At 43.5% G+C, this 27,816-nt stretch overlaps 1 long non-coding RNA gene across 5 annotated transcripts in view; it reads left to right on the forward strand.

Annotated features, from left to right (window-relative positions):
* LOC137845446 (uncharacterized) overlaps nucleotides 1–4,591 on the forward strand; it is a 19,836-nt gene extending 15,245 nt beyond the window's left edge. For 3 of the 5 annotated variants that reach the window (XR_011090212.1, XR_011090211.1, XR_011090214.1), the window contains 2 exons: nucleotides 1,191–3,381; nucleotides 4,150–4,591. This is a non-coding gene — a long non-coding RNA (uncharacterized lncRNA). The remainder of the gene's footprint in view (nucleotides 1–1,190; nucleotides 3,382–4,149) is intronic. The other 2 variants (XR_011090213.1, XR_011090216.1) reach the window with 2 other exon arrangements.
* Nucleotides 4,592–27,816: the final 23,225 nt, after the last annotated feature.

Below are 27,816 nucleotides of genomic sequence, written 5' to 3' on the forward strand. Positions count from 1 at the left end.
TTAGAATGTACATTGCAGGCTTGAGAGATAAAAGAAAACTATGAGAAAACTCAAAATCCAATGAGGTAACTAAGGAACATATTTTTGGTGGCAGTAGATAGAGGATGGGGAGTGGAAAAAATGTTCTGAGGTGCTGTATCATTTAATTGTTTATATCTAAAGGAAAAGTTGTCTATAAGAGAGGATGAAGGAGTTCAGCCTGGCTCTGTCCCCCAGTATTTTGCAAAAAAAAGCCCCGCAGGATGGTTTGCCTCCCGTCTGTGAGCAACAGGACAATTTCTATGCTCATTTGTTGTCACCAATTAATATAGCCACCCTAGAAAGGGAAAGAAGAATCCCAGGAATTTCCTTCCCTAATCTTCTACTCCACCTCCAGCCTCCAGAGAAAGTACTGCAGGAGCAACAGAGAAGCGGCAACTGGGAGAGACAGGGAAAATGTGTGATAAGACTTGCATATAGGTCAGATGGACATGAGGGAATGAAATGATTACAGATCTCTCCTTTTTCAGACCCTGAAGAAGTTACTCTGAAGTTACATAATCTATGATATTATTATTATTATTATTATTTAATTATTATTATTTTTATTTCTCCTTAGTCTGAATCCAGCTACAGGAGCCTCTCTAGGGGCCTTGTCCTTATTTGAACTCAAATTGACTTCTCCCCATCTGTGGCAGGACTCCACTTAGTGGAATCTTCAGGCATTCCACTTTAGACTACAGCTCTGTGTGTATCACAGCTGTAGGGCAAATCTGATATTAAGACTTTATGAATGATACATTTCCATCTGTATTGTTTGTTTGTTTGTTTGTTTTACAGGAAATGCAGCTGTAAATATAAAATGTCTCTGTAAAATGATGCTCTCCCTGTGGAATCTCCTCAAAAAGTGTAAATGTCCCCTTCTCCCCATTTAAAACTGTAAAAGTTTTTCTCTCCCAGATGGATGCATGCACACAGAGAGTCATATCCTCCCTATTAAAGAGCCCTCCAGATGAAGCTGTGAGATAAATCTTCACATGCACTCAAGGCACTTCAGCTCTATAGCTTCTATTCATCTCATGACTGTTTCAGCTCAAGGCAGTTTCTGGCTTTGCTGGAGACTTGAATCACAGCAACTATAGTGAATGCTGAAACAGTGTAGAAATCTTCACTATTTATAAATATTAAACACTCTTAAATTGTTTTGGAAGTGTCAGGCAGAAGAGTTTATGCTGAAGAATTCATCTTGAAGATGTGTCTGCTGCAAGAGGGTACCATGCCGCTGAAGCCAGGAAGCAAAGAACTGATCTTCAGGCAAGCTGATATTCAGATTTTAAAGCAGTGTGGTGCTGGGCATTGTCACAGTCATGTTAAGGTGAATATTTATGTGTTGCTGGTTCTTAAATATTTAGGTGTTGCAGCTGTGATTCCACCAGTTCTCCCAGTATCTGTGAGACCTTTCAGGCACAGGGAAGAGGTGACTAACTACTTCCTCTGGCAGGTTGCTAGGGGTAAAAATGAACATTCATGTAACTCTTAGCAGTATGACTAGACTCCAAGGGAGCAGCTTTTCCATTCAATTCCTCCATCCTGGTGTTGTCATTCAGTGTCTGTCTGCACTGCTACTCCACCACAGTCTTTTTGAGAAACCTGGAAATAGAAGAGAAAGGAAGGGTGTGGGTGAAGACTAAATAGGGAAGGAGTCAGCTATTATTTTGTGATCCATGCAAAGTGAAAACAGAGAGATGGTAGTGGTACTCCAAAGCTGTCCTTCCTTCCCACAGGTACTGTTGTGGTGAAAGGACAACTGCAGCAGATTGGGAGTGTGGAAACTCCATATTTCCCAGGGGATGATCTGCAGTGACCAATGCTTCAAATGAGGTGTCCCTATGCGCTATGTTTAGTAGTTTGTTTTATGGAATAATTTATAAAATAAAAAGACAATACAAAGAGAAAGAAGTCACCAGGTAATCCAATATTAGCAGCCTGCTGGGTCTTCTAAGAAAGGACGAAGAGAAGATATTTTTTTTTTCATTGGAGAATACTAGTGCATTACATCAGTTCAGCTTTAACTTTGATGAACTTCTGCCAAACCCAAGGCAGGGTTCCAGTCTGTCCTGACACCTCAGTCACTGAGAGAATTCCTCACATATCTTCTATCAGACATTTTTTTTTATTTTATTTTTTTAGATTTTTCTTGGCTCAATTTGAAAAACGAGTGTGTGTGGGCAGAAACTTCTTCTGAACCAGAAGCTTTGCTTTACAGCCAGACTCCTGCCCTGCCTATCCAGCCATGAGACATCTGCCTGTTAATATGCCAGCACAGTGGGACAACATCTATGCATGACACAGACATTCGTCTCCTTCCCACAATAGAGATGTGTAAACTGAGACATACACATGAAGTGACTCACTCTCAGAATGAATTGATTGTAGAGATGGGTCTAGAAACTAAATGCTGGTCCTTCTATTCTTTTGCCCAAAATATAAGGTCCCAATCCATCATGGCATCAGCTCAACAGCACCAATGTTATCTACCACGAAGAGAAAGAACCTTACTCAAGAGGCTAAGTAGCTCCCACATAATTAGGAGCACAGAAGAGGAGGAAAAAGAAAAAATCAAAACACAGACTACCGAGTAGCTGACTATCATTATTTGTGATGACTTCAGTTGTCACCTCAGCTGCTGCTTATCCCGCAGTAACAATTTGGATGACAGAATCTCACCAAACCTCACAGGTAAAGAGGCCAGGATCAACCTTGCATAGCCACAGAGTGCTACTCTGGAGATGTGAGTTAGAAGGGACATTGACGCATCGTACTGTTTGTTGTTCTGCCCCAGAGCTCCCTAGTTACCTTGATCTAGCTGTGTGATTTTATATTCACAAGAGCACTTAGATGCTGAACTGATAATTTAGACCAACATTTAAATAACAAAAATTTAAATTCTACTCATGCAGCTTTGCAGATACCTGAATTGCTTGTGTGCCTAACCTTCCCTTATGAAGTTTCTTAAATGCTTGTATCACTGTAACTATATTGAAAACAAGGAACAGCTTGCATTTTATTTAATATTTCAAACAAAATATTGAGATTTATCTTAATATTTACAATCTAAATATTTACAATATTTTCTGACTGAAAATACCCCTTCTCAACTACCATGCTGCAAATTTCAGTTTTTTTCTTCATAATCAGGAAGCAGAGGGGTCACATGTTTCGCTCTTTGACTTTACTGTTCAAGAAGTCACCCACTTTATAATGTATCCTGGTTCTAAGTCTTTCTCTGCCTGGGAAGATGACAATACATATCATAGAAGAGGACCCTAAGCCTTAAATTGAAGGATCTTCTGGGATGGAGCTTTTCAACTCCATTACTGAATCTATTGCCATGGGCAGGAGGTAATAAAATATTCATTCTTGCAAAGAGAAGGAATGTGAGGGTGACTCTTTTGGCATGATCATAGACCAACACAGGTGATGCAGGTCTTACTACCTACTATGATATCCATTTTTTAATTTGAAAACAGCATTCATTCCATTAACAGAATAACATTATAGACACCTGATGCATAAGGGAGATGAAAGATCAAGTTGCCTCAGGAAGAAGAGGTATTTGAATGGTATTTGAATACAGGTTCTTGGATCCTAGTTGTGCACACTAACTATTTAACTGAAAAGAGATCCTTCTCCCGCTTCAGATGCAAAAAGTCAGGAGAGAATTCATGTTTATGAACCTGAACAGAGACAAATAACTTCCACTAGCTTGAAGCTTGAAAGGGATACAAAATTTAATATGCCCCTTTCTGCTTGGTATTTCCTCTTGCATAGATCATTTCTGTTTTTCAGCCTGGATTATGTGAACCATTCTCAGACATCAGACTCTCTCCCCAGGCACTATACAGATAGCCTAAATACTGAAAATGGGGCTGTGAATAGAGTTCAGAGCAACTTCAAGCATGCTCAGAGTTAAGCACAGCAACGATGAGCCAGTCTCCCCTGAATCCAGTCTTGATAAAACTGATGTGCTACTGAGACTGTTTTGCTCACATGTGTATTCCACTGTGAAAACTGAGGATTTAAATTTTGTACCCCAAATTATTAACAGAATATGTAAGAATTCTTGTTTGACTGTTTTGTTTGCATGTTGTTTTTGTTATTTCTGTTCAGCTCTTCAAGCATCAGTCAGGATGGTGGTACTCAAGCCATCTCTGAGAGGAAGGAACATGGAGACACAGGAGTCAGCATGGAAATATAGATGTCAGCACAGATATACGGAACTTATCATGGAAAGTCATGGATGGAAGACTGACTTCTTTCTCTCTTCTTTTCACCTTAAAAATAGAGAATTAATTTTCCTTGTAGCTGCTAGGGTACCTGTTGAAAACTCTTGAAAAACAGTTGTGTTTTTCAACAGTTGTTGAAACAGTTGTGTTTGCATTTTTTGTGTTGTGTTGAAAAGCTGTTCAACAGAGTGTTGAAAAACACCAGAGCTCCACCTATCTTAGAGGATCTATGCTGATTTACAACAGCTTATAAGGATCTAGTCCTTGATGGGTAACACAGAATAATCCTTTTGGAAAATTAAACTTAAAACATTCCATCAGTTGCACTTTTTTCTTTTTTCTTTTTTTTTTTTTTTCCCCAACATTTTGGCCATTGTTATAAATTCCAATGATCCAATGATACATAGCCAATGCAAACATTAAGTCCATGACTTGCAGTTAAGCAACAGAAAATGCTGTTAACAGTACTACTATAAGACCAGGTCTGAAATGAAGCAGACAAGAATTTTGTGTCACAAGTCACTGGTAAAACCATAAAGGAAGGTCAGCTATGCAGAGAATTTCCTGCCTTTCAGCCTAGAAAGTCAATAATGACAGCAGTGAACAGTCACATGTGGAGTTTAACAATTAAATCCTCAGATCAGCAAAAGAATGTATTTTTAGTAAATATGGCCACGAAATGTTAAATCCCCCCCCCCCCCCAAAAAAAAAAAAAAAAGAAAGAGAGAGAAAGAAAGAAAAATGGAACTTGACAATATAAAACCAAGAATAACTGATGCCATCACTGGAGCAGAAAGAAACACCAAATTATAAATACAAGCTCATTACCATAGTTCATTACAAAGAACAGCCAGACCAAAGCCCTGCAGATTTTCTGTTTTACTTGGAGTATGACCTTAGATTCATCAGTTTATTAAAACTGTGAAAGAAATTATCCTGAGGAAAGGAGAGAGGCTAATACTCTGGCTAATAATTGTAAAATTGTGAGATTAGAGACACAGTACGAGACCCTCCAGATCAAAGAAATATTTAATTATTTAAGGTCCCCTAATCATTTTTTAATCAATTAATCATTCTCTAAATCAGTAAGGTTTTCAAATATGAGAACAACTCCATGGCAAAAGTCTTCAAGAGGAATTCAGGGGCCCTTCTGTTTCTTTCTGTGTTGTATAAACTTCAGTTTGCCTTTTGGCAAACTCTGAGTAAATAATTGACTTTTCTCTGCTTGATTCCTTGCGTGCAGAAAAAAAAAAAAAAAAGTTATTCTGTGCTTGGTCCTCATCTCTTTACTTTAAGCTGTAAACCCTATGTCTAGAGTCCTTTGTCTGTGCCATACCAAGCACATGTGGGACTTTACCTCTGCTGGGGCCTTTAAGTGTCCAATAAATCCTCCATGTCATGCCTTCCTATTTAAGCACAAAGACAAAAAAAAGTGACAGGAATTTTCACTTTGTTTTATTCAAACAGTTCAAACAGGTCACATCTCAATTATTGCAAAATGATGTATTTTATTGTAATATGTAGCACCATCTTCTTGAACTTAAAGCCCAAGACACCTGTTTCTGTGCTGGAAGATGATGAGGGCAGAAAAATAGCAGCAGATATTAGCTTATCATTTCTCCAGGGCTTTTCTTGTGTCCCTTTTGTGAAACGGCAACTTGATCTTAGAGATGAGCTGAGACACACAGTTTTACAGACAACACTGAAAATAACACACGGGCTGGAGATAAAAAGGAGGTCAGGACCAATTAAATCTCCTAGGCTGCACAGGCCAAACTAGAAATCAATACCCTGGACATATGAAGTGCTGGATAGTAGCTCAAGACACATTTTTTCCCACATGTGGACCAGGATTTTTCTTGATATATAAAGTGAATAGCATCTTAAATCCTGAGACTGTGTTATAGGCTTCAGGAGGAGAAACAGCACATTGATTTAACAACTCATGTTTATAGCTAAAGCCTGTTCAGGATGGCAGATTCATTGAAGGTTGAAGGATCAGAGGTGAGTGTAAACCATAGGTAGCATCCTGGGTTCAAAGAAGCTCTCACAAGTGCTTTAAGCATTGTACTTTCTTTTGACTTTCTTCCCAGCTGTAATCCCTCTCTCTGATCAGGCTTCCAGAGTCTTGTATATACACACATGATTGAGGAGAGGAAGATGCAAGCTTCTGGCTGTTCTGCAGGGCTTGAGGTGCTTCTTATTGCTGGTGTATCTGCTCATCCCCAGCAGGCTGCAGCTGGCACTTGACAGCCTAAAATGCTGCTGTATGGTGATGAAATTGGCCCCAGGCCTTTATGGAACTGTTTTCAATAATGCCACTTTTCCTCTTTCCCTTTGCCCTCCCCGTGCCTCCCCTCTCCCTTCCCCCCCACCCCCCCCCCAAAAAAAAAGGAAAAGGAAAAGGAAAAACAAACAGATTCTGTGGGTGAATAAGCACACAACAAAGATCCTTCTCCAGAGAATCCAGAGAAATAATGGATGCATACAACAAGCCATTCCCTCACTTGAGAGGTCCACAATTTTTCAAGTTAATGTATATTCCAGTTAATGGGAACTGTAATCATTGGCAAGAGGCCCACATTTAGCTCAGTACCAGCCCTAGCACAAGGGAGGCATTCAGCAGTAGCTCACATCCAAAGGCAGGAGAAATGAGCTGCCAATTGTGTCAGACATTGCCTCAGGGGAAAATCTAGCTTGTGGTGCAGCCGCCTGCTATATTTCTCTGACCCATTCAAGAACTGGCTGCGTCTCCTCTGCCTAGCACCCATGAACTGCCAAAGCACGTGGTGCTTGTTATCTCCCAAGACTTCTTGATTGTGTATGGCACAGTGCACAGGTGACAATGAAACCAAATTATCTTTCTTATTACTAAGAAGGGTGTGGGCCAGTCTCTTTCTGATGTTCCCTTATTTTCCTCCTTCCTTGGCTTGGCACAAAAGCTTGAGAGCAAATGCAATGGAAAGAAAAAAAAAATCCTTCCAGAACTGCCCATATAAGTCTATGTGAATATGTGTGTGTACACATATGGAGTGAGTATACTGCTTAGAACAGCTTTCTTCATGAGAAAGAAAGCTTTCATCCCTACAGAGCATGGCAGTTTGGAATTGCTTACACCACAATAACCTTACCTCTGCAATATTTGCATTTGTTGTTCTTCAAAATCCATATCAGCTGCTCCTTGATTCCTGGGCTGTGCTATCAAGTGCCAAGAGACCAAAAGAACAGTCACATTAGCTCTAGGCTTTCACCAAACCTCCATTGAATTGGTGGTACTGGCAACCATAGGACACATCTAGCTACTGTCTCTAAGCTGGACAATTCTCTGTTGCTAAACTGCTTTAGTTTGGTGGAGCTTGGAGCACTACTGTTGTTCCCAGTTCATTCCGTATTACACAGTGCTGTGTACTACAAAATGATGGTTGAGGTCATGTCGACCAATTTCTTGTACATCGCCTGTGGCTAAAACAAAGAAAAGTGTTTACAGGCAATGACAGCCATACTGCAAAGGAGAGGGAGAAATTGTTGCCCCTCTCTGGAAACAGGAAAAATCAATAAAAATCAGGTAGCTTCAATGTAGTAGGGAACTGTATGATGAGGATGCTTCTTCTTAGAAAACATCAATTAAAATAATCTGAAATTTTCCAAGGTATGTAAAATACCTTGGAAAATACAAATGATGTGAGGAAACGTTTCTAGGCCCCAAATGGGAATTTCTGGTGAAATCTGATAGGGCATCCAGCCCTCAGTGAATGAATGAGATCTTCCAGTGCATAGCTACGAGATATGGAAGACCTGGATTCAAGTCCTTGTTACTCCCACATTTGAGACAAGAGCCTTATCCATCTATTTACTACATGCAGAGAGAGGTCTTCAAGTGGGTCTGTTGTAAGCAGTCAATATTCTTTAAGTAAACTAATAGTAATTGAGACAGGGAGCCAAACTTGGCTCCTCCACCTCTCATGCGAATGTTATAACCCTGAGTAATGCCTTTGTGACTCTTTTTACTGAGTAATTACAAAAAGTGAAACCCTTTTCTCAAAAGAAGAGGATTCAGGTAGCACCTCTCTCTTTCTCTAAAAAGTGTTGGATTTGTCTTCACGGAGATAAAATATTTTTTATATTAGAAAAACTTGTGCAGGGTAGGAAGCCTAGTTTTCACTCACCATTAATTGTGCCCCTGTAACAGGAGATCTGATGAGCAGAACAAGGCTTAATAGACACCATTAAATATGGTTTGGGTACTAAAATCCAAACCAAAGATGTCTTGGATTTAGTACTTCTGTTAGTTGAGCTTACAGAGCTCAGAAAAATTATGCAAACGGTTGAGGAAATGCTTCCAGTTTGGCTTTCCTTGGAGCCAAATCATTATGTCAGCCTCCACAGAAAGCAGTGGTAGGTTTTTATCTACAGATACAGGTTTTATGAATATCCTTTTTGGAGAAATATGCAAGTGCCTAATGAAAAACAAGATGCATATCTGTCTGTCTGTCTTTCATATGCCTGTGTTCACACAGCTGTGTGAACACCCTTTCTTTACGTCAGGCTTCAGATGTCAGATTCCATCAAGCAGAATTTATATCTCTAATAACACGGATCTGCCTGGAAGAGCTCAGCATAGAAAGGGTGCAGTGGTATGGCTACCTGGGGTGCAGGGAAGGCAGATGCTTCACATCTACAGGCTGCAGAGAGGAGGTACAAGTAACAGAGTGGGATTAACAGCTGGTCAGGCTGGTGCAGCTGGGAACTCCTTGGCCTCACTGGCCTGGAGCTGGTTCTCCCCAGGAGAGATCTCATGCCTTGTGCTAATGAAGGGGTGCAGGGGTGGCTGGATGCTGAAAGCACGTGGGACAAACTCCATCTGAGCACGGGTAGTTAAAACTACAGTGATAACCACAGTGTTGTGCATAGTGTGTGCTTGGAGGTGGTTCAGAAACCAAACAGAACTTAAAAAAAATAGTAGAAAAAAATGTCCAGATACAGTAATCTCTGAATGTACATTCTGTATGACTGGTAAGCTCTTTATTGGGTAACCTGTTCTTGTAACTTGCAGAGCATCTTGATCATTACAGTATAGCCACAGGACCAGATGTGTGGAGGATATACATTTTTCTTCTAGAAGGTCCCACTGTCTGCTGACATAACACTGGCAGTTGTCAGCATAGCTAAGGGGAAAGCAAAATACGGCTGTGTATTTTTAAGAGCTGGACCCAGTGGTTATGCCACATTTTAGTCAAAATGGGAGAATGAGGATAGGAGACAGATTATGCTAAAGCAGATATTAGTAAGTATCAAAGTGAGATTAAATGTAAACTTTAGCAAATTGGGGAAGCATAAAAAAGGGAATTTAACATAATCCTTTTTCAAATTATATATTAAAGATGGTTGATCGCTTCTTTTCTCCCCCTCTCTCTCCCTTTCAGCCACTATCTTCTCTTCTTATTTTTATTTTGACAGTAAGCCTAATGGAAAACACCAACAGCTGAGCTAAATTGCTGAAACATTGGACAGAAAAGGGAAAAGATGAAGGCAGCTTTGCAGAATTTGCAGGTTACTGCCTCTGTGACAATAACCTCTCTCATTCCCTCCACCCCCTCCCTCTGGGGATGTACATCTCCTGCTGCTTTTAGTTGGAAAGCAGAAAGAAACTTTGCAGATAAATGGGTTCAAGCATGTGTCCCAGGGAGATAATAGCTCTGACATTATTCTAATTTTCTCCTAGTAAACTAGGGCTTGGTCCTGAAACACTCTCTTGAGCAAGGGGCCCTTACACAGAACAGGAGTCCCATTTTAACCACAGAATAATATTTGCAACAGACCTGTTAGGTCTTTATGGACAGCAGAATGGAAAGGAGCTTTGTGTTTGGTGTTTGACTGCCAGAAAGGAGATAGGACATTCAGATGCTGTTGGTCCACAGGAAGCCACAAAACAGGAAGGATTTAAATTCTCTCCAGCATCTACAGTTGCTCTGCTTTCTGTTCTTTCCTTCTCTACCTATGTTCCACAGTCTTCCCTTCGAGGGACCAGTGTCATGTTTCCTTCCAGTATCAGCCCCCAGAACAAGGCAAATGACAGGAGCAGAGCAGCCTTGAGAGGCAGATTTTTGATGCCAGGTTTGAGGCTTTGAGCTGTTTGCCTGGATTGTTTGCCCCTTTCCTCGACCAAACTCTCTCCATAGTTTACTCCCAATTATAATATCTGTGAGTGCCTGTTCCCTGTGGTTCCCTGTGGCTTGCCTAATAGGCTGCTAAGGCGTTACTGAATTCCAGGATAGACAGTGAAGACATATGTGCCAACGCCTTCCTGCTGCCGTCTCCCACTCCCACATGCACACACATCACCACAGAGGAAGCAGCTGACCCCATTGGCAAAAAAAGGTGACCGAAATATCCAAGGCCCCACCCAAGATTATTGAAGCCATTAGGAAGACGCCCAATGGGCTCTTGGTCAGGCTCATAATGAGCACATACTTTTAAAATTAGTTTTCACCATTGTGACAAGGAAAGGAAAAAATATGTTTTATTTATCTTGTGGCTGTCTTAGCCTGAGTCTTCTCTGCACAGTTAAAGCAGACTTCTATCTGGAGCCACCTCTGACCTGGATTAGAGGTTTTCTAAGGCTGCGGTCATAAACCTGCACTCTGCTTAGGCTTAGGGTGTCATCCTCTCTCCCTCACTGACACATCAACCTATGCATGTGGATGGACATCCACAGCCCTTTTACCAACAGTCCACTTTCATCTCCTGTCCCAACAAAGCAAAGAATTGCTCACCCAGGAGTCAAAATCATTTTCCATGTCCTGGGACATACCCAAGGCCCATCTCAGCTAATGGAAATGAAATATTCAGTGGTGGAAGGAGAAGTGACATTCTTCAGTGACAGAAACAATCAAAGGGACATTTGACAACACCAGACTGCTGTGATGCTGTACGTATACAACTTGCAGTATTGTTTTTTGTTTTTATAGATTCCACACACACACCCCCCCCCCCAGCTGGGAGAGAAGACAGGGTACTGGAGAAACAGAAGCTCCTCAGAAAGCTAGTTGTGTAGTGGTACTTTGCAGCAGCAGTATTACCCAAAAGGGAATAGGCAGCATGTGTTTCCACTTTCACCATGGCAGGTCATATGTAAGACCAAGGTAGAAGTCCCACTGTGGTTTGAAAGCCCCCTTTTACAAATGAAGAACATTACATTTGGGCAACTAAAGAAGCACACTTCTTCCCACAGAGAAATTAAATCTTCAAAATCTCAAACTTGGCATGAAAGCTATGAATCCTATTTAAATAAACTATTTGTTCTTACAAGAGAGCATTGCATATCATTTATTTATTTATTTATTTACTTATTTTTAATTAGCAGTTTGTGGTGGGAAAATGATACCATCGATGTTTAGTGCTTGTACCAGCTAGGAAGGCATGTTGTTGTTTGATATGAATTGCATTTGGTTTAAATTATGTTAAGAAAATAATGTCATATTCTTTATAGCCTTATAACCATTAGTCTAGGCCTGGAGCTATTTCTATTTAGATATTTATAAAATGTGCTTCAAAGAGATGACAAAGAAAACAGTTCTAAACACCTCTACAACACATTTGAATGCCTATTTTTAAGCCATCTGTTTTATATATGTGTACATATACTTATGCATATATATACATATGTATGTATTTTTGAACTAGAAGTCTCTTGGCCCACAGCTGGAGACAAAGAATTCCTGTTTCCAGAAATAAAAAAAAATAAAAATAAAGTCAATGTATGACTGATTGCAAGACTAAAATTCTGCCTACAGCGTGAAAGCCCTTCTGAAAATATCTCCAAATATGTGAGGGCTACACATAATCAGAAGAAAGAAAATATTTGCTGACTACAGATCAATATATGAAGAAGCACTGGAAAAGGTTAAGAAATAAGTAATGTAAACTATGAAGAATTTGTAAAAGCAAATCCCAAATTGTGTGGTATAAAGAAAGTATTATGTTTCAGGGTAACTCAAGTGAGCATGCACTGCACTGGGAAAATATTTCCTGAATGTCTTAGTGGGATGGATAGCTACTACCAAAAAAGTGTGAAATGCTGGTGTTGCTCAGTACCACCTTCGGTAGCTCTTTCTAAGATTTCAGGTCTGAGCTTGGTCAGTAGAGACCTGAATCTTGTGTACCCATCCTGCCCATAGTACCAGAACTGAGATGGAAAGCCTTTTTCTCACCTGGAAAGCCACCTGCCAACCCAGACTAGGTGCTGAAGGAGGTACACCTCAGCAGTATGGACAGCAGAGCTAGCATATAGGCATGGTTTCAGCTAAGGTCAGTACGGTATTTGGAGGCTTCTCTGACACTAGAGGAAGAGGAGACCTCACAGGGGAGCCCCCAGCCTTTCCAACCTCTTTCCCTCCCTCTTAGGGCTTGGGCTGCCTGTGTCCAGGGGATGGTATGGGGCATGGTCTTGGACACCTTCCATGGTAGGTGGACCTCCAGGCTTAGCCTGGGGGCTGCTTGGCATCTGTGGGGCTGTGGTTACTCCTTCCCATCAACCAAGTCCAGGACTGGGGGCCATGGGACACTGAAGGTCTGGTTAACAAAGTCTGCCCTGCCAGAAAGGGAACCATTTTCCACTTACCAAAAATGGAGAAATACAATGATGAACATTTTGTCCACTTGTAGTTTTCAGAAATTTCGAAGTCTGACAAGATTGAAGAGACTGGAACTCATATTTAAGTACAGACAGAGTTGAGGTTTATATTTCATTTAAATGTTGTGTTTCCTACCTTCTGATGGTGCTAGGCTTTGGGACTAACTTAAAATGTATTTCAGTTATTGTATGAAGATTTTTTATAGCTTTTTTTTTTCCCTTGAAATAAAGGAACAAGTTCTGTTCCTCCTATTTCAAAATTCAAGTAATCTTCAAGTCATCAGTTTGAAGTTGCGATGGAAGAAAAAAGAAAGAAAAGAAAGAAAAGCTATTTGAATTATCATTTTGGACACCACCATAAGTATACTTTTTGAAAACATTAAAAACATTTGAAAACATTTACAAACGTATTAAAAAACGTATTTCTAATAAACACCATAATTGAAACGTGCAATGACCTATTCTGAAATATTTTCTCTGTCATGAAACATGATCTGTATTCTCAACTTCTGGACCACAAAAAAACTCTTCCCCTAAACTTCTCATTCATATGACTTATTTTATAAACAGTTAGTTATGCTACATTCCTTATGTTGAGACAAAAACAGGGGGGGGTGGGGGAGTATGGATTTGGTTACAGATGAGTTTTTTTTAAGACTTTTAAACCTTCAATGTTTTCTGAAATAAAATTATAAACATTATCTAAAAACTATCTAAAAAGCAAGTAATTATAAGGAAAACTGAATTTAAATAATATTAAAATATTCCCATTTTCATTTGACTCATATTGCATTTCCACATGATTTATGATGCTTTGCAGTCAAATCAAACTTACTTCCTGCTGTAATGCTAAATATTCTAGGACATCCTCCACACAGCTGCGTAACCAAGGAAAAATTAGGTGTTCCACATACAGAGAGATATATTAAATGCCAGTTTGCAAGCCCTCCAAACAAAGCACATGACATTACTGCTGTAATCCCCACTGCTCCCTCCACTGATGCTGACAAATTGCTGACTGGACAGAGAAGACATCTTTGGATGGGGATCAAAAATAAAAGTACCACAAAAGTACCACAAAAGTACATAAAAGTACCATAAAAGTACCAAACACCTTTGTGTTTGGAATTTAATCATTCTATTAAAACGCTGAAAGAAAATGAGAACATTGTTAAAACAAAGTTATGGCAAAGCACCAGTCACAGATTTGGATCCAAGAATTTTCCTATGTTTGCTCCATTTATATGTGGTTGACTTACATCTTTGGAAAACTGTCCCATCTTGGTTAATTTATGCAAATTTATGGTGAATTTATCAAGTCTCTTCTAAGTTTGTTCCAAAATTAATTGTCCTCATCATTACAGCCCTGCACATCCTTGAGCTAACCAGAAGTCCTTGCCAAAATGAAGTAGCTCTAAAGATAACAGTAACATATCATCTACCAGAATATCTCTGGCTAAATCTGAACTCATACAGGCCAGATGTCACCACAATAAAGGTTTTCTAAAAACAAGGCAAATCACTGCTTAAGTGGAATTTGCATAGTCCTATGGGTCGTAATTTAAAATGAACTACAAAGAGGATACCAAGACTCACAATCACATGAGTAAACAGGCACAGGTAAAATACCTTTCACAGCAGCAGAGTAAATGGATAAACCCAGTAGCTCAAAACCTGCTGAGTTCAAAAGAATTTATGCTCTTCATTTGTCTCTGCCACTGTATATGAATAATATCTGACATCAGCTTTGCACTGTTTTTATGGCTATGCAAAGCAAAACGGGCCTTACCCATCACAACTGTACTTTCAGACAGGGCAGCTCAGATTAATTCACCTTATGAAAATTACATCTCGTTAGTAAGATCACATTTAATTTAAAGCCACACAGCAAAGAATAAAATTATAATCAATCACATACTTGAAGAGCATTCATACTTCTATCTATTGCTTTTAACCTAAGACTCACAAGGTTTCCTAGAAAACGGAAGTCTAAATGAAGACTCCAAGGGCTGTTTCAGGCAGCTGTTATTACGGTGTTTTGTCTTAATCACAAGCTCCAGTAGGTGAGCAAAAGCTGAATTCATATTGATTTGGGGGGTAATTTAGTTGTGGAGTATTTCAATATTCCCTTTGATCACTGACCAAATACAGCCAAGTTAGAAGTAGAAATGATTCAATAAGGAAATGACAGCAAGTACCAGGTGCATGGATGGGTGCTTCATTTGTATTTTTCTCTCTTCTACATACACTCTTGTAAACACCTTATGTTTTATCTCTCCAGTTTATTAACTGCATTTATAATTGTCTAGCATACATACAAAGAAGTCTGCATCTTCTTTTTATTTGTTGTACTGTAATTACTAACCCCATTTCAGGAGGAATATAATTTGTCATGCTTTTCTGGTATACTGGGATGTCTATGGTAATTTAACTTTTGTTTTGTAAGAAGTTTAACTGAAAGCCAAAAAAAAGTACTAAGGAAACTTTGCAGCAATCTGTTCTCAGTAAACAAAGTGTACATTTATCACAGATAAATTGTACTGAGGGTACATGTTAAGTTGGGGGAAGGAGGGTGATTTTGTGGTGATCAAGGCACTATACTGGGACCAAATAAACACCTTCAGATACATGGCACTGCCTTTATTATATCATTATCTTGAAACCCCTCAGCAACACAGACTGAATGAGCCATAATGTAGATTGCAGAATCATACATGTAGAATCATTGCAGATTTGTGACTACTGTGGAAAACCACAATCAGCATGAAGATTTGCAAGTATGTTGGGGCATGGAAAAAGGAAACATATTGTCAAGTAGGAGGAGAAAAAGGGTTAATCCTTTTATGTCTTAGCTGAACAGACACTCCAGTATTGATCTACATCATAAGAGTCACTGTAAAACTACATTGTTACTATCTTAGAGGCTCTGAAATACTTTGAAAGAAACTGTAAATGGGTTTGTGTAAAAAAATGAGGCAATTCCATTTTGAGCTAGGAAAAGCTCAAATTCGTATTGAAGCTCAAAAGTCGTATTGATGGGAAGAGCTTTTGTTATGCTGGGCTGAAGACCAAACCTCATGTTATGATTTCCATTTGCTAGTTCATTCTTGCTGGTGAGTATTGGCATTTTGATTCAGTTCCTGGTAAAGGAAACATTACTTGTGGGCCAAAGAATGGGTAAAGAGAAATTTTAACAGTTAAGGACTTGTTATGTTCTTTGGTTTCCCTGCAAGAGTGGGGTTGTGTCAGGATCTATACACAGTTCCCCATGTGTGGAAACAGCTTTGGTTTGAATGACATCCCCAGTGTCTGAATGCTGCCTTTCAAACCATGTATGTAACTTCATTTTCCTTCCAAGGTGCTTTTTCGTCTTTCCTTTTACAAGGTCTACAGTAGCAGATGTTTCTCAGTACACACTTCCATAGTTATAGCTGAGATGTTAGATGTTTTCCCCTAATCCAGGAGCTGCAAGGGTCTAATGTTCTCCAGAGAACCTAGCTTTCCTTTATATGAAAACAAACCAAAAACAATCCACACAATTTCTGCAGTTTTCATGGTAGTATAAAGAAGTCTGAAATATCAGGCTTCAAGACAAATATGAAAGCTCCAATTCATAAGGTTTTAAACAAAAACATGAGAAACATACTGAACTGCTTATTGGTCTGCATTAGCAGAAGAGTAGCTAGCAAGAAGAAGGAAGTGGTTATTCCATTCACAGCATCAGTGGAGCTGCATCTAGACCAGTTTCAGGGCATGGATCTTTTGCTGGTAAATATTTTTGTATTACGGATTAACACATGAGCACAGAGAACAAAAAGCTACATTTTCTAGATAGATATTTACTACAAGGAAATACTTAGGTGTATCTTTTGTCAAGGTACACTTTGTACAGCTGACGTTTCGCAGTATGTCGCTGAGAAAGTTCCTGTGCTTTCTGAAACATGGGAAACAACCTCAAACATAGGAAATCTCATGATATATTTAAAACCATTCACCTCATGACAATGCATGACAGCACTCATAGGACCTAGGGTAAATATAAACATTTTTAATCAAGTTGCACATTGTAAATAAATAATTCTTAATTACAAAAATTACTAGTCTAACTGCATAGTGTAGGACTGTTGTATGACAGCAAACCCTTACTATCCATTCCAACCAATAAACAGATCCTTTTTTTACGGTAAAAAATGATCTTAGTGTTTGTCCTGGTTTCAGTTAGGACAGAGTTAATTTTCTTCCTAGTAGCTGGTAGAATGCTATGTTTTGGCTTAGGATGAGAAGAGTGATGGTAACACCCCAATGGTTTAATTGTTGCAGAGCAGTGCTTCCACCATGCCAAGGACGTCTCAGTATCTTGCTCTGTCCTGCCAACGGGCAGGCTGGGAGTGCAGCAAGAGCTGGGAGGGGACAGACCCAGGACAGGTGACCCAAACTAGCCAAAGGGGTATTCCATAGCATCTGACGTCAGGCTAAACCATATTATAGGGGTGGCTAGCCAGGGGAGGGGGGCCAGGACTGCTTGGGGTTAGGTTGGGCATCGGTCAGCGGGTGGTGAGCAATTGCATTGTGCGTCACTTGTTTGTACACAGTAGTAGTAGTAGTAGTGCTATTATCGTCATTGTTGTTATTATTCTTGTTGTTATTATTATTCTTGTTATTATTGTCTTCCTGTCTTAATAAACTGTCTTTATCTCAACTCACGGGCTTTACTTTCCCGTTTCTCTCCCCCATCCCAGAGAGGGAGGAGGGAGAGTGAGCGAACGGCTGTGTGGTGTTTAGCTGCCCGCCAGGTTAAACCACGACACAGGGTTAAAAGACAAATGCCGCATAAACTGGAAGTCTTGGTGACAGTAAGAATTGCTCAGCAAGAACATGTTATGGCCCTTTCACTTTAAAGAGAGATGATCTTCTGATTGTTCTTCACCAGGGATACTGAGGCAACCTGGCCCAGGCTGGGGCCCCAACCTCTTGGGTTCTTTCTGTACAGATGCAGAATGAAAGCAGCTCTTGAGCGCACAACTTTTCCAATACAAAAGAGTAAGATGAACATTTGCCCTCTTTACAAATTGCTCCCAGCTCTCCTAAAGGGCTGCACACATTTTCTTTGTAGGTGCAAAGTGCCTCCCTGCCCTGCTTGTGGGGATCACAGAATCAATCCCAGAACTGTAGGGGTGGGAAGGGACCTCGAAAGATCATCGGGTCCAACCCCCCTGCCAAAGCAGGTTCCTCAGAGGGCAGGCAGCACAGCCCCAGCCAGACCCCAGCACGCTTGCACAGCTTCCTGGCACTGCCCCGCAGCCCTGCCCAAACACCTGGGCACCTTTTCCACCGCCCGGCCTGGGCCTGGGCTCCGCATCACCTGCTGCCACCCCCCGCGGATGGGGATGCAGCGCCCATGGCACAGCAGGCAGGGCGTGCCCCATGTCACAAAGGGGCGGGGACAGAACGCTGGCCCCAGAAACTGGCCCCAACGGCCACGCAGCCCTGCCATGGCTGCCTGTGCTGACGGGGAGGCTGCTCAGCTGCCTGCTCCTGCTTCAGCCTCAGCTCTGGACACAAAGTCCACCAGAGGAACTCAGCTCCTCTCTCCTCTCTCTTCAGGCCCTCACCTCAAATGGCTCTCAGCACCCTACAGCACACGGACCCAACTAAACCATGGCACGCTCCTGGCCGCTCCTTGCCAGCACTGGCCCAGACAATTCTCCACGCCCTACAGGACAGGTAAGATCACCCCAACCCACACCCACCTTGGTCCACAGCAAGCAGGTTGGTGACAGAATTGGGCCAGGACGGGAGTCAACCGTTGCATCAGGATGATGGGGCACGGACAGCCTTGGTGAGTCACTGGAGACCCTCGGGCACAGAGGCGGGGGCTGCCCGTGGTCACAGGGGATGCTGCTTCCTTTGGTGCTTCTCCTCTTTCAGCCAGAAACACACAGCGATGGGACCAGACCGCGACACAATCCTGGCCTCTCTCCCCTTGAGAACTAAGCTGGAAAATGAGTCAACGCTCTACAGGACAGATAAGCTACCCCCAACCTATTCCCCACCATGGTCTCAAGGCCGGTGGAGTTGGTAAAACATGGATAATTCTAGGCCCACGGGGAGAAACCGGATGGACGGCACTGTTGTGAGGCTGGGAGAGCCTTAGGCTGGGAGGCAGGGGCTGCTCCTGGCCACAGGGGAAGGCTGCTCCCCTTTGTCTTTCTCTCTTACAGCTGGAAACACACACAGCGATGGGACCAGACTACGGCACAACCTGGCCTCACTGCCCTCGACCACTCAGCTGGAAGGAAGAGCTGCCAGCGCTCTACAGGACAGGTAAGGTCGCCCCAGCCCACATCCACCAGGCTCTAACAGCAAGCAGGACGGTGACGCAATCAGGCCAGGATGTCAGTGACCGCTCCATCAGGACGACGGGACACGGCCAGCCTCGGTGAGATGCTAGAGACTCTTGGGCACAGGGGCAGGGGCTGCCCGTGGTCACAGGGGATGCTGCTCCCTTTGGTGCTTCCTCTCTTTCAGCCAGAAACACAGCTCGAGAACTCAGCTGGAAGGGAGAGCTGACAACACTCTACAGGACAGATAAGCCGCCCCCAACCCACACCCACCACAGTCTCACAGCACGCCAGAAGATGAAATGGTTGGGCTATGATCGGCATCTCCGGACTGTCACTGAGACGTGAGATGGACGGCACTGTTGTGAGGCTGGGAGAGCCTCGCACAGGGAGGAAGGGGTGGCTTCCCGTGTTGGAAGGGGTGGCTGCTCTGTTTGTCACCTGCTCTATTACAGCTGGACACACACTGGCAGTGAGGGAATGAAGCCATGGCACACTCCTGGCCTCTCTCTTCCAGCCCTCCGACGGAGAACTCGCCCCGCTCTCCAGGACAGATAAGATCGCCCCAACCCTTTCCCCACCATGGACTCAATGCCTGCGGGAAGGTGATGGGCCTGGCCCAACACGGCTGACTCTTGCCCATGAGGGAGACGCGGGATGGACAGCCTTGCTGTCAGGCTCACAGAGCCTCTCCTGGGGATACAGGGGCTGACCCTGGCAACAGGCTGGGGCTGCTCTTTTGGATCATTTCCCTTTCTCATCCCATCACAGTGCTCCGAGCACACCAACGTCTGCCACCGTCCTCTCCCTCTGCGGCCGCTGACCTGAAGGCTGGTGCAGCGTTCTACAAGCACAGCCACCAAAGGAGCAGGAAGCACACAAGGATCCTGTCCTACCCGGCCATGGTCCTACAAGCACACCAGCGGGCCCCGCAGTTATGGACGAAGAGAGCTCAGCAAGCCTCCGCGCCACCCTACCCCACCCCATGTCTCTCAAACCTGGCTCAAATAAAGGTTCTGATTCACAACCTCTTTGGCTGCTTTTTCCTGCCCTTCCTGGGGAAACGTCGGGGGGCTCTGTCTTTTGCAGAAGGAGCGAGAGCACCAGCCTCCTCTTCTTCAGGTGCTGGCACCAAGAGAATTTCAAAGGAGATTGAGTGTCCTAGTCTGAAACCAGAGTCTTCAGGAGTGGGTCTGGAAACTAGTTTGCTCCCTCTTTCAGCAATTTGTTCCTTCTTTGGCCACAAAACACTCTGACAGGGGCTCTACAGTGCTTAGACTGAATTTCTTTCTGTCCCACCGTGCTGGTGGGACTGCTGCTGTCAGAGGAGCAGCAGCACCACTCATTACTCCAGCAAAAGGAGCTTGCTTACAAGGCACTCTTGCTTCCTTGCAGCTCAGTCCTTGTGTCGCTGCAAGCTCCTGCGGTGGCTGTCTGTATAGAGCACCAACTTGTTAGTGCACATTAGTAGTAGTAGTACTATTATCATCATTGTTATTATTGTTATTATTGTTATCCCAGAGAGGGAGGGGGGAGGGTGAGCAAACAGCTGTGTGGTGTTTAGCTGCTGGCCAGGTTAAAGCACGACAACTGCAAATACTTTGGGATATCATCAGAGGAGGAGGTAGGTCGTGCTGAAGAAGCCCCACTTTACAACTAGTTACCAGAGAATGAGAAGATATATGCCCTGTTCACTGATGGGTCCTGTCGTATTGGGGAAGCATTGGAGATGGAAGGCTGCTGTATGGAGTCCTACACGACGAGTCACAGAAGCTGCTGAAGGAGAAGGTGAATCGAGTCAGTTTGCAGAAGTGAAGGCCATTCAGCTGGCTTTTGACATTGCTAAACGAGAAAAATGGCCTGTTCTTTATCTCTACACTGATTCATGGATGGTACCAAATGCCCTGTGGGGATGGTTACAGCAATGGAAGCAAAACAACTGGCAGCGTAGGGGCAAACCCATCTGGGCTGCTGCATTGTGGCAAGATATTGCTGCTCGGGTAGAGAACCTGGCTGTGAAAGTACGCCACGTAGATGCTCATGTGCCCAAGAATCGGGCTACTGAAGAACATCAAAACAACCAGCAGGTGGATCAGGCTGCTAAGATTGAAGTAGCTCAGGTGGACCTGGATTGGCAGCATAAAGGTGAATTATTTATAGCCCGATGGGCCCATGACACCTCAGGCCATCAAGGTAGAGATGCAACATACAGATGGGCTCGTGATCGAGGGGTGGACCTGACCATGGACGCTATAGCACAGGTTATTCATGACTGTGAAACATGTGCTGCAATCAAGCAAGCCAAATGGTCAAAGCCTCTTTGGTATGGAGGACGATGGCTGAAATATAAATATGGAGAGGCCTGGCAGATTGATTACATCACACTCCCTCAAACTCGCAATGGCAAGCGCCATGTGCTTACAATGGTGGAAGCAACCACCGGATGGCTGGAAACATATCCTGTGCCTCATGCCACCGCCCAGGACACTATTCTGGGCCTTGAAAAGCAAGTCCAAGGCAACATGGCACCCCAGAAAGAATAGAGTCAGACAATGGGACTCGTTTCCAAAACAACCTTATAGACACTTGGGCCAAAGAGCGTGGTATTGAGTGGGTGTATCACATCCCCCCCTATCATGCACCAGCCTCTGGGAAAGTTGAACGATACAGTGGACTGTTAAAGACTACGTTGAAAGCAATGGGCGCTGGGACATTCAAAAATTGGGATACACATTTGGCAAAAGCCACCTGGTTAGTCAATACTAGGGGATCTGCCAACTGAGCTGGACCTGCCCAATCAAATCTGTTACGTACTGTAGAAGGGGATAAAGTTCCTGTAGTGCATGTAAGAAATATGCTGGGTAAAACAGTCTGGGCTACTCCTGCCTCAGGAAAAGGCAAACCCATTTGTGGAATTGCTATTGCTCAGGGACCTAGATACACTTGGTGTGTAATGCAAAAGAACGGAGAGGTCCGGTGTGTACCTCAAGGGGATTTAATACTGAGTGAGAATAGCTCATGAATTGAATTGTATCATGTCACTTACTATATAATAATGTATGTCATCACTACCATGACTACTATATACCCTAGATGAAAATGGTGACTAATTAGAATGTACGGGAAAGAGTGTAACCTGAGCATGACATAAATGATATGGAATAAGGGGTGGATAGATATAGGATATAGATATTAGAATAGGATACTATAGATATTAGAATAGGATACTAAGTACAACAGGGTAACAACAGAGATCGGGCTTCCATTCTTGCATACACAGAATGAAGGTACTAAATCTAGTTTCTTGTAAAAAGCTCATATTTAAATTCCCAGTGTAAAAGTCAAAATGTTATTGCAGAATAGGAATGTGTGTATGTGTGTATGATTATTAAAACCAAGGCCCTATCTGAAGCCTTGTGCTTCCAAATTTTTCAGCGCTGTTTTAGAGAAGCAACATGTAAATATTTTGATAGTCACTTCAGGAAAAGAAGGGGAGTCCTATGTTATTATTGCAACATAGCTTACAGATGTATAAAGCCACATGACAGATGTTTTTTCTCTTTTCATTGTTTCACTTATCAAAACACAATTTTAATGAGTATTTGATACTCTTGTCATTGGCCTTTTATCCTGAAAACATTTTCTACAACATCCATCATCATTATTCCTTTCATATATGTATAAGGCACATATGTATAAGGAAATATAAGTCTTTTACTTAAGCTCTTTAGGGGTTGAACTTAACTTTACTTAAGAACTTAAGCTCTTTAGAGGGTCGAACTTGAGTTTCCCCATGTTCTCTTTGCCAGAGGCTCCAGGTGGGGTCATTCTCCCTGGCTGCAGTGTAGAGCACATTCTTTACATCTGGTCCTGTTCGAACTGGCCCAAGGGCTACTGCATGGACTATTTCCTGCTTGATTTGTTCAAAGGCTTGTTGTTGTTCAGGGCCCCATTCAAACTCATTCTTCTTACGGGTTACTTGGTAGAGCGGGTTTACAATCAGACTGTAATTTGGGATGTGCATTCTCCAAAACCCCACAACACCTAGGAAAGTCTGTGTTTCTTTTTTGTTAGTTGGTGGAGACATAGCTGTTATTTTGTTGATCACATCCATTGGGATTTGACGACGTCCATCTTGCCATTTTATTCCTAAAAACTGGATCTCTCATGCAGGTCCTTTGACTTTATTTTGTTTTATGGCAAAACCGGCTTTCAGAAGGATTTGGACTATTTTCTTCCCTTTCTCGAAAACTTCCTCTGCTGTGTCACCCCACACAATAATGTCATCGATGTACTGCAGGTGTTCAGGAGCTTCCCCCTGCTCCAGAGCAGACTGGATCAGCCCATGGCAAATGGTAGGGCTGTGATTCCACCCCTGGGGCAGCTGATTCCAAGTATATTGGACTCCCCTCCAAGTGAAGGCAAATTGTGGCCTGCACTCTGCTGCTAGAGGGGTGGAGAAAAATGCATTAGCAATATCAATTGTGGCGTACCACTTGGCTGCCTTCGACTCGAGTTCGTACTGAAGTTCCAGCATGTCCGGCACTGCAGCACTCAGTGGTGGCGTCACTTCGTTCAGGCCACGATAGTCCACTGTTAGTCTCCACTCACCATTAGACTTCCGCACTGGCCGTATGGGACTATTGAAAGGTGAATGAGTCTTGCTGATCACTCCTTGGCTCTCCAATTGACGAATTAGCTTATGGATGGGAATCAGGGAGTCTCGGTTAGTGCGATATTGCTGCCGGTGCACAGTTGTGGTAGCGATTGGCACTTGCTGTTCTTCGACCCTCAACAACCCCACAACAGAGGGGTCCTCTGAGAGACCAGGCAAGGTAGACAATTGTTTAATGCCCTCTGTCTCTAAGGCAGCTATACCAAAAGCCCACCGGAAACCTTTTGGGTCCTTGAAATATCCTATTCTAAGATAGTCTATGCCAAGGATACATGGAGCATCCGGGCCAGTCACAATGCGGTGCTTTTCCCACTCATTCCCAGTCAGACTCACTTCAGCCTCCAATACAGTCAACTGCTGAGATCCCCCTGTCACTCCACAAATACAGATGGGCTCTGGTCCTTTATAGCTTGATGGCATTATAATACATTGTGCACCGGTGTCTACTAAAGCCTTATACTTCTGTGCGTGTGACGTGCCAGGCCACCGAATCCACACAGTCCAATAAACTCGATTGTCCCTTTCCTCCCCCTGGCTGGAGGCAGGGCCCCCCTAATCCTGGTCAGAATCTTCTTCGTTTCTGTGTTTGAAGGACTGTCTGCTGGAAGTTGGAGCAGCAAACTTTTCAGAGAATCCTTTTTTCCTGATTGTTTTCTTTTGCAACTCACGTACCCGTGCCTCTAGGGTCTCGGTAGATTTTCCATCCCATTTTCTCATGTCCTCTCCATGGTCTCGTAAGTAAAACCACAGGGTGGCACAGGGTGAGCACCCACCATATCGTCTTCCTTGTGTAGATGAACGCCTACCCCTGATAGCTGAGACACTGCTCTGTTCAGGTACAGAGGAGAATAATCTCTCTTCAAGTTGGCGAAACTTTTCAGAAAGTTTCTCCCAGGTGTTCTCTTTCGTTCGTTGGACACTGGTTGGTTCAGGTGGGGAGGAAGATAGATTCTCTTCAAGTTGGTGAACCTTTTCAGAAAGTTTCTCCACAGCTGAGACGCAGGCCTGTAAGGAAGAGGAAAGACTTTCTTCGTACTGCTGGAGTTGTTTAGCCACTTCATCCACTGTGGGTTCCTCATCCTCTTTCCAGGCCATTATTGCCAATGAGCTGGCATGTGATGATGGTGCACTCCGTACAAACTTCCGCCACATGGGTCGTGTACACCTGACTTCATCTGGATCTTTGGATGTTTGTCTGAGGTCTGGATCCTCATAAATCACTTCCTGTACGGCTAATTCCCTCAGGTACTGGATTCCCTTCTCCATAGTGGTCCACTTGCCTGGTAGACATAAAAGTTCTTCCTTGAAGGGATACCTTTCCCTCACAGCTGAGAGGAGACGCCTCCAGAGGCTGGTGGATTGTGCTCCATCTGCAATTGCTTTGTCAATGCCGGCGTCTCGAGCAAGGGATCCCAGCCGCTTGGCTTCCCTGCCATCTAATTCCACACAATTGGCTCCAGAGTCCCAGCACCGGAGCAGCCAGGTGACAAGCTGCTCACCTATACAATGACCAAAATCTTTTCGCACATCTCGTAGCTCGCGCTCGTTTAGACTTCGGGTAGTTACTGTTGATTTTTCGGCATCCTCATCTTCCTCCTCCTGAATCCTTGATGGCCCAGCGTCGTTGTCGTCTCCGTCGTCTCTATACCTAGATTTGGCAGAAGACTCTGCGTTCTAAACGACCTGAATCTCTATACCATTTTTTCACCTTCTCTACAGGGGCAGCTTGCACTGCTACTGCTTGTTTCTCTGACCTTGTTACAGGGTCTGCCACAGAGGTTGGAATACCCTCTGCAGGGTCAACTTGCACTGCTACTGCTCGTTTCTCTGGCCTTGTTACAGGGTCTGCCACAGGGGTTGTAATACCCTCTGCAGGATCAACTTGCACTGCTACAGCTCGTTTCTCTGACACGGCCACAGGAGCTGGAGCGGCTGCAGGAACTGGAGTTGGAGCAGTTGCAGGAGCTGGGACTGGAGCGGCTGCAGGAGCTGGGACTGGAGCAGCTGCAGGAACTGGGACTGGAGCGGCTGCAGGAGCTGGGACTGGAGCAGCTGCAGGGGCTGGGACTGGAGCGACTGCAGGAGCTGGGACTGGAGCGACTGCAGGAGCTGGGACTGGAGCGGCTGCAGGAGCTGGGACTGGAGCAACTGCAGGGGCTGGGACTGGAGCGGCTGCAGGAGCTGGGACTGGAGTGACTGCAGGAGCTGGGACTGGAGCAACTGCAGGGGCTGGGACTGGAGCGGCTGCAGGAGCTGGGACTGGAGCGACTGCAGGAGCTGGGACTGGAGCGGCTGCAGAGTCCATCGTAGGGGTCACAGTGGCCGTTGGATCTGTCACAGGGCTTGGAGTGGCCGCAGGGTCTGTCACTAAGTTGATAGCAGTATCAATGGCAGCTCGATAGGCATGAGCTAGGCCCCAGCACGTTACAATGATTTGTGTTACTTTGGAACTGCCAGAATCATGACACCTTTTTTTCAAGCATTCTGCCAGTTTTTGAGGATTTTGCCATTGTTCAGGGGTGAATTTCCAAAACACTGGGGGTGCCAACTGCTCTAGATGCCTGCCCATATCCACCCATACTCCCTGCCACCCACAACTATACTGCCTCCGGGCAGATCTCCGGATGAGCTTCCTAAGTAGTTGTTTAACTTTAAGCAGAATCTGAAGTGCATTCAGGAGGCAGAACAACAAGACTATGGTAGTCTGAGTATCCCAAGAATATTCAATATCTTGGAGAGCTATTGTGACAAGCTCAGGAGATAAGAGGGTGGTGAAGGAGGAAGGCAGAGTGATCCAGGAGGATACAGGGGTGGTGAAGGAGAAAGGGAGAGTAATCAAGTAAGAAAAAATATCTTCCCCTTTCCCCTCCACAGATTGACTCCCTAATGGAGAAAAACAATAGGTATAATTGCTAATAGTTCCCAAGATACTGTTTCCAAAGTACAGAGTCCACGATGTTACTGAGTATAAATACCAAGTTAGAGTCATGACCAGATATCTTATCGTCTCATAAGCCATTGCTGTAACACTCAGTACCATAATGATCTGAAACCAGGATAAACATCACGACAGAGAGCAAATACAGAAAATAATGTACTATAATACTCAATTTGGAAAACAGGTGCAGCAGAGTTGAGATTAAAGCAATCAGCATCATGACAAGTGACTATTAAGCAGGTCTAATCCTTACACTAATTTTAGTTTAACACACTCTGGTCAGATCTGCCGTTGTCTCAACCTTTCGTGCACCACGTTGGGCGCCAAAAAGACTGTCGTGGTTTAACCCGGCCGGCAGCTAAACACCACGCAGCCGTTCGCTCACCCTCCCCCCTCCCTCTCTGGGACGGGGGAGAGAAATGGAAAGTGAAGCCCGTGAGTTGAGATAAAGACAGTTTAATAAGACAGGAAAATAATAATAACAATAACAATAACAATAACAATAACAATAACAATAACAATAACAATAACAATAATAATAATACAATGGTGATAATAGGAAAATAATAATAATATGTACAAACAAGTGATGCACAATGCAATTGCTCACCACCCGCTGACCGATGCCCAGCCTAACCCTGAGCAGTCCGGACCCCTCCCCCCGGCTAGCCACCCCTATATATTGTTTAGCATGACGTCAGATGGTATGGAATACCCCTTTGGCTAGTTTGGGTCACCTGTCCTGGGTCTGTCCCCTGCCAGCTCTTACTGCACCAGCAGCCTGCCTGTTGGCAAGACAGAGCAAAAGGCTGAGATGACCTTGGCTTAGTATAAGCACTGCTCTGCAACAATTAAAGCATCGGGGTGTTATCAGCACACTTCTCATCCTAAGCCAAAACACAGCATTCCACCAGCTACTAGGAAGAAAATTAATTCTGTTCTAACTGAAACCAGGACAACTATAC

This window comes from Anas acuta, chromosome 1 (assembly GCF_963932015.1).
Source record: "Anas acuta chromosome 1, bAnaAcu1.1, whole genome shotgun sequence".
NCBI lineage: Eukaryota > Metazoa > Chordata > Aves > Anseriformes > Anatidae > Anas > Anas acuta.